Genomic DNA, 13,004 nt, shown 5'->3' with positions numbered 1-13,004 from the left:
AAGCAGCTTTTAGGATGCTTTTGCATGCCTGGGGCTAGTGGCTGGCAACTTTGCTGTGCAAATGGCTTTGATACTTCCAAGGCCCCAAAAGATGGGAGGGGTCTTAGACCATGAGATGGTATTGAAAGAGCTTATGGAGCTTGTGTAGGGTTCTGTGAGTGGTCAGAACTGGTTGCCACACCCACTGCATCAGAGGACACAGTCAGGGATTTAAAAAGCAGCTGCAGTCATTTTAGCGGGGGCTCTCACCATGTGGTTTTGAGAAAGAAAGGAGATCCACATGGTTTGCAGGAAGAAGGCACTCTCTCTCTCCATGCAGGTTAAAGAAGCTGAGTTCTCCATGCAGCTTGGTGAAGAGGTTCTCCATGCTCTTTTGAGAGGGAAACACCACGCGGCTTTGAGAAGGCAGTTAAAGGAGGCTGAGAATCCACGCGGTTGTGCATTGAAAGCTGGTGGGCACCACAGCACAGAAAGACCTCCCCAATCAGAATTGAATGATTAGCAGCTACCGGTAAAGCTGAACTGTGTCTAGGAAGGAGGGAAATGGTATTTATAACTTCTCTAAAACTAGCCTGATTTGGTAGGGGGAGGCAGAACTGTGTTTGTGGGTGTTTTAAAGAACATAAGACTTAACAGTAGAAATCTGCAAATAATCTAAATCTATATAACTGTTAAATAAACAGTTCTTTTTCTTTTCACTAGACTCTGGTATTGAGAGTTATAATTCTGGTGGCGGGCAATTGGGACCCTAACTAAACAGCCCATGGGTTTTGTTTCAATCGGAGCAGCCCAGGTATTCTGTTACAATTTTCCGACCAAGATGGGACTTTAATAATTGCCCATGGCAGGTTGACCCCCTAGGGAGACACCTTCTGAGGGCGTTGGCCACCTAAATATGCCTGGGGGTGAAAAGAAAACAGAACTGGGAAGGAATTAAAGAAGTAAGATTGTTTGCTAAAATTTATTTCTGAGCATTTCTGAAATAATGGAATTGTGGATACTAGATTAGTTTATCCGATTAAGAGTACTCCTGGGAATAATAGAATTATGGATGCCTGAGTGGTATATATGTTTTCTTGTCCTTGGGGTTTTTCTGGTTATAGTCATTAGCATTTTTTGTCTGGGTCAATAAAAGCAGTTCTGGGCAAGTCCCTGAGGGCAGCCCACTGGAGAGAATTTTGGAAAACTGGGACATGTACTGTTGTTATCCTATGACTAAGAAAATATTGATTTATTATTGTAACACTGTTTGGCCTGAGTACGTTCTGGATAGTAAGAAAAGGTGGCCTGTGAATGGGTCCCTAAATTACCGTGTCATTAAACAATTAAGGAGGTACTGCCAGCAATCGGGAAGTTGGGAAGAGATCTATTATGTAAATGCATTTGTAGAGTTGTATAATAAGGCCTTAACAGAAATGGAGGGCCGAATAATGGTGCAGAGGAAAAAAGTGGTCTCACAGCCTTTTCCTGAGAGTAAAACACCAGAAAAAAAGGGAGAATGAGAAAATAGCCCTCATTAACGCTCTGAATCCTGGGGACAAAGACTCTGTTTTGGCAACAAACTGTGCCCAGGTGGAGGTGGCTCCAGCGGCACTGCCCTCTCCCTGGGTGGAGGCAGTTTCTGTGGCACTGCCCGCTCTCCTGGTGGAGGCAGCTTTCACCGCACCACCTCCTCCACAGGTGGGAGTGGCTCCCGCAGTGCAAACTCAAAGGACTTTTCTTCCACCACCTCTTTTGGTTACAGCCTCTGAAGTGACTGCAAAGCCAATGACTCCACCGCTACAGGAAGAGGAGTGGGTCTCCCCTGCCAGAGCCCACCAAGGAACCCAGTATAGTCAGGGGAGCTCCCAATTCAGAGCAAGCCAATTCCCTCTACAGCAGTACCCAATAGGTGGAATAAATCAGCAAGGCCAGCCCTTTGGCTACTATTGGGCCCATACTCTGTTTTCCACTTCAGATTTGCTAAATTGGAAAAATTCTAACCCCTCATATAGGGATGATCCTCAGAAAATGGCAGAGCTTGTTGCCTCCATTTTTGCCACCCATAACCCTAACTGGGCAGATGTACAAGCTCTCCTAAATATTCTAACTGGGGAAAAGGAAGCAGCCTTTAGGATGCTTTTGCATGCCTGGGGCTAGTGGCTGTTAACTTTGTTGCATAAATGGCTTTGATGCTTCCAGAGCCCAGGAAGATGGGAGGGGTCTTGGACCATGGATTGGTACTGAAAGAGCTTACAGAGCCTATGTAAGGTTCTGTGAATGGTCAGAACTGGTTGCCATGCCCACTGCATCAGAGGACGCAGTCAGGGATTTAAAAAGGCAGCTGCAGACATTTTAGCGGGGGTCTCCATGCTGCTTTCAGAAGGCTCATGCTGTTTTGAGAGGGAAACACCATGCAACTTTGAGAAGGCAGTTTACAAGGAGGCTGAGAACCCATACGGTTCTTCATTGAAAGCTGGCGGGCACCACAGCACAGAAAGACCTCCCCAATCAGAATTAGATGATTGGCAGCTACCAGTAAAGCTGAACTGTGTCTATGAAGTAGGAAAATGGTATTTATAACTTTTCTAAAACTAGCCTGGTTTGGTAGGGGGAGGCAGAACTGTGTTTGTGGGTGTTTTAAAGAACATAAGAGTTAACAGCAGAAATCCACAAATAATCTAAATCTATATAACTGTTAAATAAACAGTTCTTTTTCTTTTCACTAAACTCTGGTATTGAGAGTTATAATTCTGGTGGCGGGCAATCGGGCCCCTAACTAAACAGCTCGTGGGTTCTATTTCAATCACAGCAGCCCAGGGGTTCTGTTACAAACTTATACATCTCAACACCAAGAAGACAGACAATCTAATTAAAAACTGGGCAAAGGACCTGAACAAACACCTCTGCAAAGAGGACATACAGAGGGTCCTAAGGCATATGAAAGAATCCCCAACATCACTAGCCATCAGAGAGATATAATTTAAAGCCACAATAAGATACCACCTCACATTGGTCATAATGGCCACCATCACCAAATCAAGAAACAAGTACTGAGAGGATGTGGAGAAAAGGGAATTCTAATGCACTGTTGGTGGGAATGCAGACTGGTGCAGCCACTATGGAAAACAATATAAAATTTCCTCAAAAAAATGAAAATGGAGCTGCCTTTTGATCCAGCAATTCCATTGCTGAGAATATACCTGAAGAATCCTGAAACACCAATTCAAAAGAACCTATGCACCCCTATGTTCATAGCAGCACTATTCACAATAACCAAGAGCTGGAAACAGCCTAAATGCGCATCTGTAGATGAGTGGATAAAAAACTGTGGTACAGTTCCACAATGAAATACTATGCAGCAAAAAGGAAGAACTCCTACCATTGCGACAGCATGGATGGAACTGGAGAGTATTATGCTTAGTGAAATAAGCCAGGCAACAAAAGACAAATACTGCATGATATCACCTAATACAGGAACTAATGAACAACACAAACAAATGAGCAAAATTGAACCAGAGGCATGTAAACAAAAAGCAGAATGACAGTGACCAAGAGGGGTGGGGGAAGGTAAAAGAGGGGAAAGAAGAGGAAGGGTTTATTCAGAGAATAGTATAAATGACCCATGGACATGGACAACAGGATAATGGGGTGGGGATGGACTGTGGGATGGGGTGGGCAGGGGCGGGCAATGGGGGAAAAAGTGGCATAACTATAATAGAAAAAAAAGTAAAGAAATTAAGAAAAAAGGTAGTGGGAGACAAATCTTAAAAGAGAAAATATAGAGATTTGAGCTGGTCAGACAAATGTAATGGCCTAAGAGAATACATTCAATATTAGAGCTGTTTTTAATTGCAGCTAATCAAAAATGTTTCAATGAAAGTACATCTAAGCACTTGAGCATTAAGAAATGGTATGTGTCACAAAGAGAAGGGATGCTGGAAAAAAATTTACAAGTTCAAGATATTTTTTAACTACCCCTGAAGACTTGTAGATGATGAGTTTATAAATATTGTCAGTATAGTTCTGTGATAATCAAAATGGGCAGAAGAGAACTGAACTTTTATATTGCCTTTGCTTAACTAACAGAGAACTTGGAACCATTTGTCTTACATCCACGAGACAGTGTGGTCAGTAGGACAGAGGCAATACCTGTCACTTGGGAACTAAGAGCAACAAATGTGAAGCCTGAAACTGACAGGCTGTAACTCAGGGCCTGAGTATCCTGCCTGTGTATCCTGCCCTCAGATACTCCTGGGCAGCTCCCACTGGGGCTTTTGCTGGGAAGTCAATTGAATTTCAGTGCTTGAAAGGAACTCTTGGTCTGCTGGGAGCAACTGTTCCCTGCTGAAACATGGACAAGGAGTTTTAGGTAATAATCAGACACTAACAGTAACCATCAGGATAAAAATACAATTGTACTCTCTCTCTCTGTTATAGACAGTCTTGGACTCGGGAACACATATAGAGAGATAACTAAACTAAAATTACATCTTTAACCTTCATTTTATATTAATTTGATATCACAAATCCTGTGCATAAGCTTCACTTATTATTCCAGTCAGCGATGGGAATCTTAAAAAGACAGCACTCTCACTCTGTGAGAATCTGGGCCCTCTGACCCTTGCCACCCAGGAGGAAGGGAAGTACATATGTAAGAGACCATAATTACAGAAAGAATTAGTAAGGAGAGAATTCAATCCCAAACAATCACAACATTCCAAGCAATTTCTATGGCTCTGTGGCCAGTAGTGTGGTCCAACAAAATGCCATACCTATGGGAATTTTTATAAACAAAGGAATGACACTAAGTTTCACTGTATCAGTTTCACCAGGCAACATTTATGATAACCCGCCATCTCCACAGTTTTGTGTAACATGTGCTCTGGGAAAATATAATAAAAGTAAAGAGATGATCTTGGAATTTAAGTCTGAATGAAGAACACAAATGAAATCATAAACAGATTCTGGAACAAAGGGGAATAGCTGTGAGATTATTAACCTGGACAGGTTTGGGTCGAGGTAAATTTTAATCACACATCTCATAGAAAGTGGAACATAACTCTGAGGAGGAAAAATAAACTGGCATCCTGGAAGAAAAAAAGTTGCACTTAAAAGTAATATCCTAAATTCACAAGCATCTTAACTAATGACTTTTCTCAGAGCAAAACTCTCCCCAGTCCGTGAAAAGAAACAAAAATGGGATAGATTATGGTAATCGCGGCTGCTTTTCAGTATATAATGGAGTGTTTAAGACTAATGAGGAAGACAATCGAAGCCCACTGTAAACTTTTTTCTTAAATCTATACCTGAGGACACCTTTATTGATTTTTAGAGAGAGGGAGAAGAGAGAGAGAGAGAAACATTGATGTCAGAGAGAAATAACAGCTGCCTCACTCTGCACATGCCCCAAGCAGGATCAAACCAAAAACCCAGGCATGTGTCCTGACCAGGAATCAAGCCTGCAACGCTTTGGTGTACCGGACAATGCTCCAACCAACTGACCCTACTGGCCAGGATGCCTGCTGTAAATTTCTTGATATCTAGTGTCCTAGTGAAAATAAAACTTACGGAAGTTATTTTTTCCAGAATGAAACTATACACATATTAGCATAATATTCTGAAGCATTTACATCTTTCAGGTTGTTCTGTGTGAGGATCTGTATGATATACATGTACAGATCATGTAAAGCACTATCTTTTTTTAATCTTGTTCTGTTGGCATAGTTGAGCTCTAATAGAATCTTGAAGCAGAATATGGCCACAAATTCCCTTAGTAGTTTGCTTAAGACATGCATGCTGTGTGTACTTTATTTTGCCTGGTCTCAAATGTTTGTCCCATAATGAACATCCTGAATAATTAGTTGTCATAATAAAATTGTGTCTGTAGATATACCTAGTTGGTGAATACCTGATCTGGTTAATTATCTGTGGACAAAGAAATTATCCACTTACTAAAAAACACTATATCTGATTACACCTTCCCCCAAAATAAATTAGATAGTCACACTTACTTTGCATTGAGCTAGAGATTGCATTTGGCAGTATCTCTGAATTCAAGATGAAGCAATATACAGTATGACATCTTAAATGATATTTGATTCTGTAGCTTCTGGTGTTTAAACTGCAGGGAATTTATAGTTTGGTTTTGAAAGAGAGAACAGAAAGGGGAGTGAGGGAAGGAGGAAAGTGGAAAAATGAGAAAGTATTTTAAATTAATGGGAGTTCATAACAGATCTCCAGAACAGGTACAATGATTTTGTTACCATCTCAGGCAACACAAAAACTACCATTTATCAATAGTAGTTATAATTATGGTGGGTTCCTTCAATTAAGTATATTTAGGTATATTAGTGAAACAAAACAAACAAAACACACTAAGTCAGATTATTTGGATCAAAAGATGGCTTTTCACCAAAATATAAAATAATATTTGCATTTTAATGAAGGCTACAAATATGATATTGTAAGGAAATATAAAACTTTCTGGTTGTTCTTGGTGATTTCATGATGAATACTTATAGAAATAAAAATAAATGAACCTTCCAAACCCCTGGCTGCTGTGGCTCAGTGGATTGAGCATCGGCCTGTGAACCAAGTGTCGCTGGTTCGATTCTCAGTCAGGGCACATGAGTGACTAGGTTTTACGTCAGGTCCCCAAAGGTCCCGAGTTGGGGGCGCAAGTGAGAGGCAACCACACAGTGATGTTTCTCTCCCTCTCTTTCTCCTTTCCCCTCTCTCTAAAAATAAATAAATAAACAAGTAAATAAATAAATAAAATAAATACTTAAAATAAATAAATGAATGAATGAATGAATGAACCTTCCAGTTAATGATATACATTTAAAAATCCAGAAAAGTAATTTTTGAAACTCTTTTACTAAAATTAAAAGTATTATTTTCTAATTCCATATACTTTATCCAGGCCTCTGTTTCCAAAATTTAAATAACCTCTCTCCCCACCTTATTTTAAATAACCAGTGTCTTTTTAAATTAACATGAACTTTAAAAATGTGTTTTTCTCTATCATACAGGACTAAAAGCATTTTGTGAAGAAGGACCCTTACTGAATTGACTCACTTCATTTTATCCAATATCTTATATAATCATTGACAATAAAAAGGTATTTTATGATGCTCACAAGAATTAAATCATTTTAATATTTAAATATATTTGCACTTAACATGGCAACACTAAAAAGTGTTTTAAGAAAATATCAGTCTATATTCAAAAGTAATACCTTCAGAAATTGTATAGAATTTTTAAATTTATATATTTTATATTTATTATTTTGTTCAATCCTAAATTCAAACTGCTACTTCATAGTCCTGTGTTAGAGATAGATAAGTAAATTTAATGCTTCTAACAAATAAAATTTCAAAAATTAATAACACTACTACTAGTTTCAAAAAGGCAACTAATATATGAAGGAAAATATTCATTTTCTGAAATAAATATTTGTTTCTGTTTAGTTATACAAATATTAACTATTTCACCAGAAACATCTGTTCTGAAAAATGTTTTAGTAGGATTAAAGTAATAGATTTTCAGAAATAATCTTAGCTCGTAAATGTGGCATTTATTATCCAGAGATATTTCAGATATAGTTTGATGAGAGTTAATTGTTCAATACTATTTGGTACAAAGGGAGTAAAAGATAAAGCATCTAATTGATGCATTAGTAGCCATTCCCACCTTGAAAATTTGCAGGAGGAACTTTTTAACAGCTATTATTTTCTTTGCAGGAGATCTGCTCTGAACAAAATGGAATATTCACTGTTTGTTCTATCTTTCACTTATTTAGCACAAATCATTATCATCTATCCCAAGCACACACCTTTACAGAATAAGAGATATATAAAGCAACAATGTTTTGAATAAGCAGCTCTTGTTTTATTAAGTGCTTTCAGTTTGGCCTTGGGTCTCAATCAACTTGAGTAGGGTCTTTCCCAGAGGTACAAAATGGTCCTTCTAATTCATTATTGTATGTTGTTAATCTATAGTGATGGAGAAATCAATGGGTTCTTTCTTTTCTCCTTTCCTGAGTAATCTTCCTTTGGGGTTTGATCCTAATAATTAGTTGTGAGGAAAATGAATGAATAGAATTATAGGTCTACTTTCTATGATTCTATGGAGTGAAAGTATGTCGGATTTTCTATTATAAATATCTATATCTAGAATTTTATGCAACCATTGTAAAAATAATCATTGGGCTGGAATTCAATTCATCATGAATTTCTTTCCTTTTTTTTTTTTTTTTTTTTTTTTTTCTTTCTTTCTGCCACCCCTTTTTAAGCCTTGGGGAAAAAATGGGAACTTATTCTAAAGAACAACTTATTTTCTATTGCTAAGAATGGCAAATGTAAAAAGATAGTACAGATGGTCCCAACTTACAATGGTTCCAATTGTGATTTTTCTGCTGAGTGTGCGTGCAAAATGACACACACATTCAGTAGAAACCGCACTTTAAATTTTGAATTTTGGTATTTTCCTAGGCAAGCAATATGTGGTACAGTAATCTCTCTTAATGTTGGGCAGAGACAATGAGCTGCAGGTCCCAGTCAGGCACGTAATCATGAGGGTAAAAACTGATACTCCACCTACTGTGTACTGTGGGGCCAGTAGTTTTCTGGATGTTGTGTTCTGAGCACATTTATGGTAGGCGAGGCTAGGCTAGGATATTCAGTGTATTGAATGCATTTTCAACTTAAAATGGGTTTATCAGGAAGTAACTTCATTATAAGTCTAAGAGCATCTATATTGTTAAGTGAAAATAAAAGCATCAAAGTTAATTATATTTTTAAATAATGTGCAAAAAGCTGTTTGCCTTGAAAAAGGGTTTTTCTCTGACAATAGTAACAAAAAAAAAAAACTATGTGCATAAATCTTGCCTTTGAAAATACTATTTCACTTTAGTAAAAATGCTCTCTGATGTCCCAGGTTCTACAGTGTTTTGAGGTAAAAGCTGAGAATAGAGTATTAGATTGGAGCTCCTTCTCCCATTTTGTTTACCTCCCTTAACATTGTCATTTACAGCTTCCCAAAATTAAGATTTATAAAAAAGGCAAAGTCTCTGGGGTACGATTCAAACTTTGGTTTAGCCAGAAATTAAGAAAATTGAATAACCTCTCTGACTCTCAGGTTCCTCTTCTAGAGAAGCAATTACCTAGAAGCAATTTATAAAGACTCCACTATTGTAGTAGAGAGTTGCTAAAAGTTTACTTAATAAAATAAATATATTATACTGCCTACCTATGTCAAAGCATGCTCAACAGTAAATATTCCTATGAATTACCAAAATATTATGGCCCAACCTCATTCAGTCATCCATTCTTATGTTCATTACTTTATCCATTCACTCAAAAAATATTTATTAGGTACCCAATATGTGCCAAATTATATGATATAGACAAAAAAAGTAAATTAATTTCTGTTCTTTTAGAATTTACAATTTAATAGAGAAAGCAGATATTAAGTAATTAATATCATGAAAGGGGAAAAAATTTCCCAGAGGATGTACATGGAAAAGAAAACGTTCACTAAGTCTACTACCATTCTCCAGTAACAGTGAATAAAATGCTTACCCATGTTGATGAAAGTTGGTGTAAAATTAGTAGAATTCTTAGAAAAAATAATAGCTCAATGGTTTATCCTTTCCACTTACATCTAATCCATCTAAAATACCAAGATAAAATCTAATTTTACTGGTGTTTTAGTCACCTCAAATATATATCTACTCAACTATACAAGAAAGACAGAGGTCAACAGTGATGCTTGATTAAAGAAAAAATCCAACTATAACACAATGCAGTTGTTCAAGTATATTTTTATCCAAGTTTTTAAATATTTTATCCAAATATTAATTATATTTACATTCAATTTAAATTTCTCTTTATGTCTCATTCCTACTGTCTATATAGTCTTTAAAAGATATATGGCCTCAAATATTCAAATCAACGAACGCTCAAAAAAATGTATGGAAAGAACACAGGTGTCAGAAAGGAGCAAAAATTGTAAAACAACTAACTAAGCTTTGACATTCAACAATGCAGCTTACTTAGTGTTACAGTTAAAAAGATGAGACAGTCCAGAGGTATCCAGGCCCATGAGTTGTTAGTGTTGCCAATATTTGCTCGTTTCCTCTTTTTTAACTCCATTATCTGTTAAATGTTGCATGAGATAGTACTGTAATATGAAGTCAGCAGAAAGACTTGGAAACAGCAGAAATACTACCCAAAGCAGTCCACATGCATTTTTAATTAGTTACAAGATAAATTCACAGGAAATGATGGAAAGGTAAATGTACTAGGGTTATGTTTTGATTAAATCTGTGACTTACCAGTGGGTCTTATTTTGGTTTGTAGAAAGGCTCACCTTTAAAAGGCAATTGCAGTCATTCATACGATGCTTCAGCATTGTTTTGTACTCTTTCTTGATCATCCAAGTTTTCTTGTACATAAAAGGAAAGAAACAGCAAGGTAGACAAAGTTTTCTATTTCTCTCAAAGGTACAGGAAGGAAAAAGAAGTACCTTCCAAATAAAACCTAAGAGGAAGTCTGTTTTTCTTTTAATCATGCTCCATTCTTGCTTTTTGGTTATAATATGTTAGCAAATAAACAATTTCAATTTTCAGCCAAAATTTAAATCTCAAGTATTCCACTCACTGAGAAAAGGAACATACATACAAAAAGGCCCAGAAGACTGATGTATCCAACTTTTGCTGTGACAAAATGTTCCCTTGGAAACTGAATTCAATTATTGGTGCACTCTCAACAGGTTTCCATAAAATTTTGACTAGGAAGGACCCAATTCTTGCCAATATAAAGGTGGTCTTTGAAATTTTTTTTTCTGTCTACAAAGTGGAATTTGTATATATTATAAAGAGTTAAAATGGAATTTTTATATGCAAATTATATAGCTTTATAGGACAATATCGAACAATTACTAGCAATTTCAAGGCAACCACACCACTGACTATCTTCAGGGTACCCATCACTGACCTAGGTACTTAGCTTACAAAGAGAATATGGACAAACTCAAGGACCTTGTGGTTTAATAGGAGAGATAAATACATAAACAAACTATTACATTCATAGAGAAAGTACAAATGAAAGTGCCTATTGCCTTATAGGCAATTTTGAATAAGACTTTTTGTTCATTTGGAAGATAGATATGTAAATAACAGTGATGATAATATTGTATGCTAAATACTCAATGTGTCCTAGGGCAATAGTGGCTAGAAACTGGCCTTCCAGAGCTGAGCAAGGGCTTGACTTCGGTTGTTAGATTAAGCTGATTGAAGAGCCAAAATAAGAGAAGCAGCCCAAGAGGTACTTGAGAGGGAAAAACTATCAGATGTCTCAGAGAAAGTAGGGAAACATTAAGTAAGGGCCAGAGCATTTCTGAGAAAGATTAATTAGATTTAGGAAGGATTTTGTGGGGGTTCTTCTGGCATAAGTGACAATAATACAACTTGAACTGACTTAATCAAGACATGTAATTCATTGGCGTGTATAAATGAAAAGTTCAGGCAAGGCCATTCTCATGAGGTTATCATGAATTTATTTCTCATGTTCCTCTGGTCTCTATACTCCTCTGTGTTGGTTTCTCTTTTTACTTAAAATTTTTTCCAATTACATTTTACATTTAATATTATTTTGTATTGGTTTCAGATGTACAGCATAAGGGTTAGACAATCATGTACTTGAGAGAGTGTTCCCCTGATATTTAAAATTCACACCTGGCCCCATACATAGTTATTACAATATTATTGACTGTATTCCCTATGCTGCACTGTACATCTCTGTGACTCTTCTGTAACAACTAATTTGTACTTCTTAATACCTTCACTTTTTCACCATTCTTTCAATCCTCCTTCCCTCCAGCAACCATCAGGTTGTTTTTTGAATCTGTGAATCTGTTTCTATTGTGTGTATTTTTTAAACTTTGTTCATTAGATTCCACATATGTTAAATCACAGGGTATTTACTTTTTATGCCTGACTCATTTCACTTAGCTTAATACCCTCTAGGTCCATCCATGCTGTTGCCTTTAATTCTTTTTTATGGCCTAGTAATAGTCCATTGTGTATATGTACCAGATTGTTTTGGCTTCTTTTACAGGCAACTTAAGGACAGTGGCAACAATGGGCTGCCACCTCTCTAAATTTGAGATAATTTTCAATGAGATAATTTTCTTTATCCAAATGGTCTGCCAACTAAACACCAATAAATCAAAGCACTGTTTGTGGTATTGGTATCTCAGAACAGTCTTTGTGTATCTATAATGACAATGACTAAGTTTGAGGTTTATTTCTCCCTTACATAAATAAAAGGCATGTAGTCTAGGATACATGTCAACTCTATAATGTAAGGCATAAGGATTGGAGAGAAAGACCCAAAGCTATCATTATTTATATTTGATAAAATTACCTAAATAGAAATCACAACATACTCAACAGAGAAATCATTATAGGTGATATAATTGAAAAGATTGCTGCATAGAAAAATAACGGATAGTGATCAGTTTTATTCCTATATAGCAGCCACATACAGTGGTAAAATATTAAATAAAATATATAATTTGTTATAGCAATAGAAGTATAAGATATTAGACTAAACACAAGTGATTTCAGAGCATTAATTGAAAAATTACAGACTTTCCCTAAAATAAATTTAAACATTGGAAAAATACATATTTATGGATAAAAACTGAATAACACAAAGCTGTCAATATAAACAAAATTAACCAAAAATTAAATACTATTCCAATCAAAATCCCCAAGAATATATTTTTAAATAAAACCTACAAAAAAGTTTATAAAAACTTAAAAAGCTGGGAGATTTTTTCAAGGAAACTGTTAAGAAAATTTATATGGAAAAGCTAACAACCAATAATAAGCAAGACACAAACAATATGTCCTACAGACACTTCACTATTGTGAAACTAAAACAATTATAAAACATAGTATTAGTATAAATATAGGGTAATTGACCCATGAAACAGAAAACTCAGATATATATGTT

Source organism: Furipterus horrens, unplaced genomic scaffold (assembly GCF_987537825.1).
Source record: "Furipterus horrens unplaced genomic scaffold, mFurHor1.1.pri manual_scaffold_5, whole genome shotgun sequence".
Classification (NCBI taxonomy): Eukaryota; Metazoa; Chordata; class Mammalia; order Chiroptera; family Furipteridae; genus Furipterus; species Furipterus horrens.
This window is presented reverse-complemented; position numbering follows the sequence as displayed.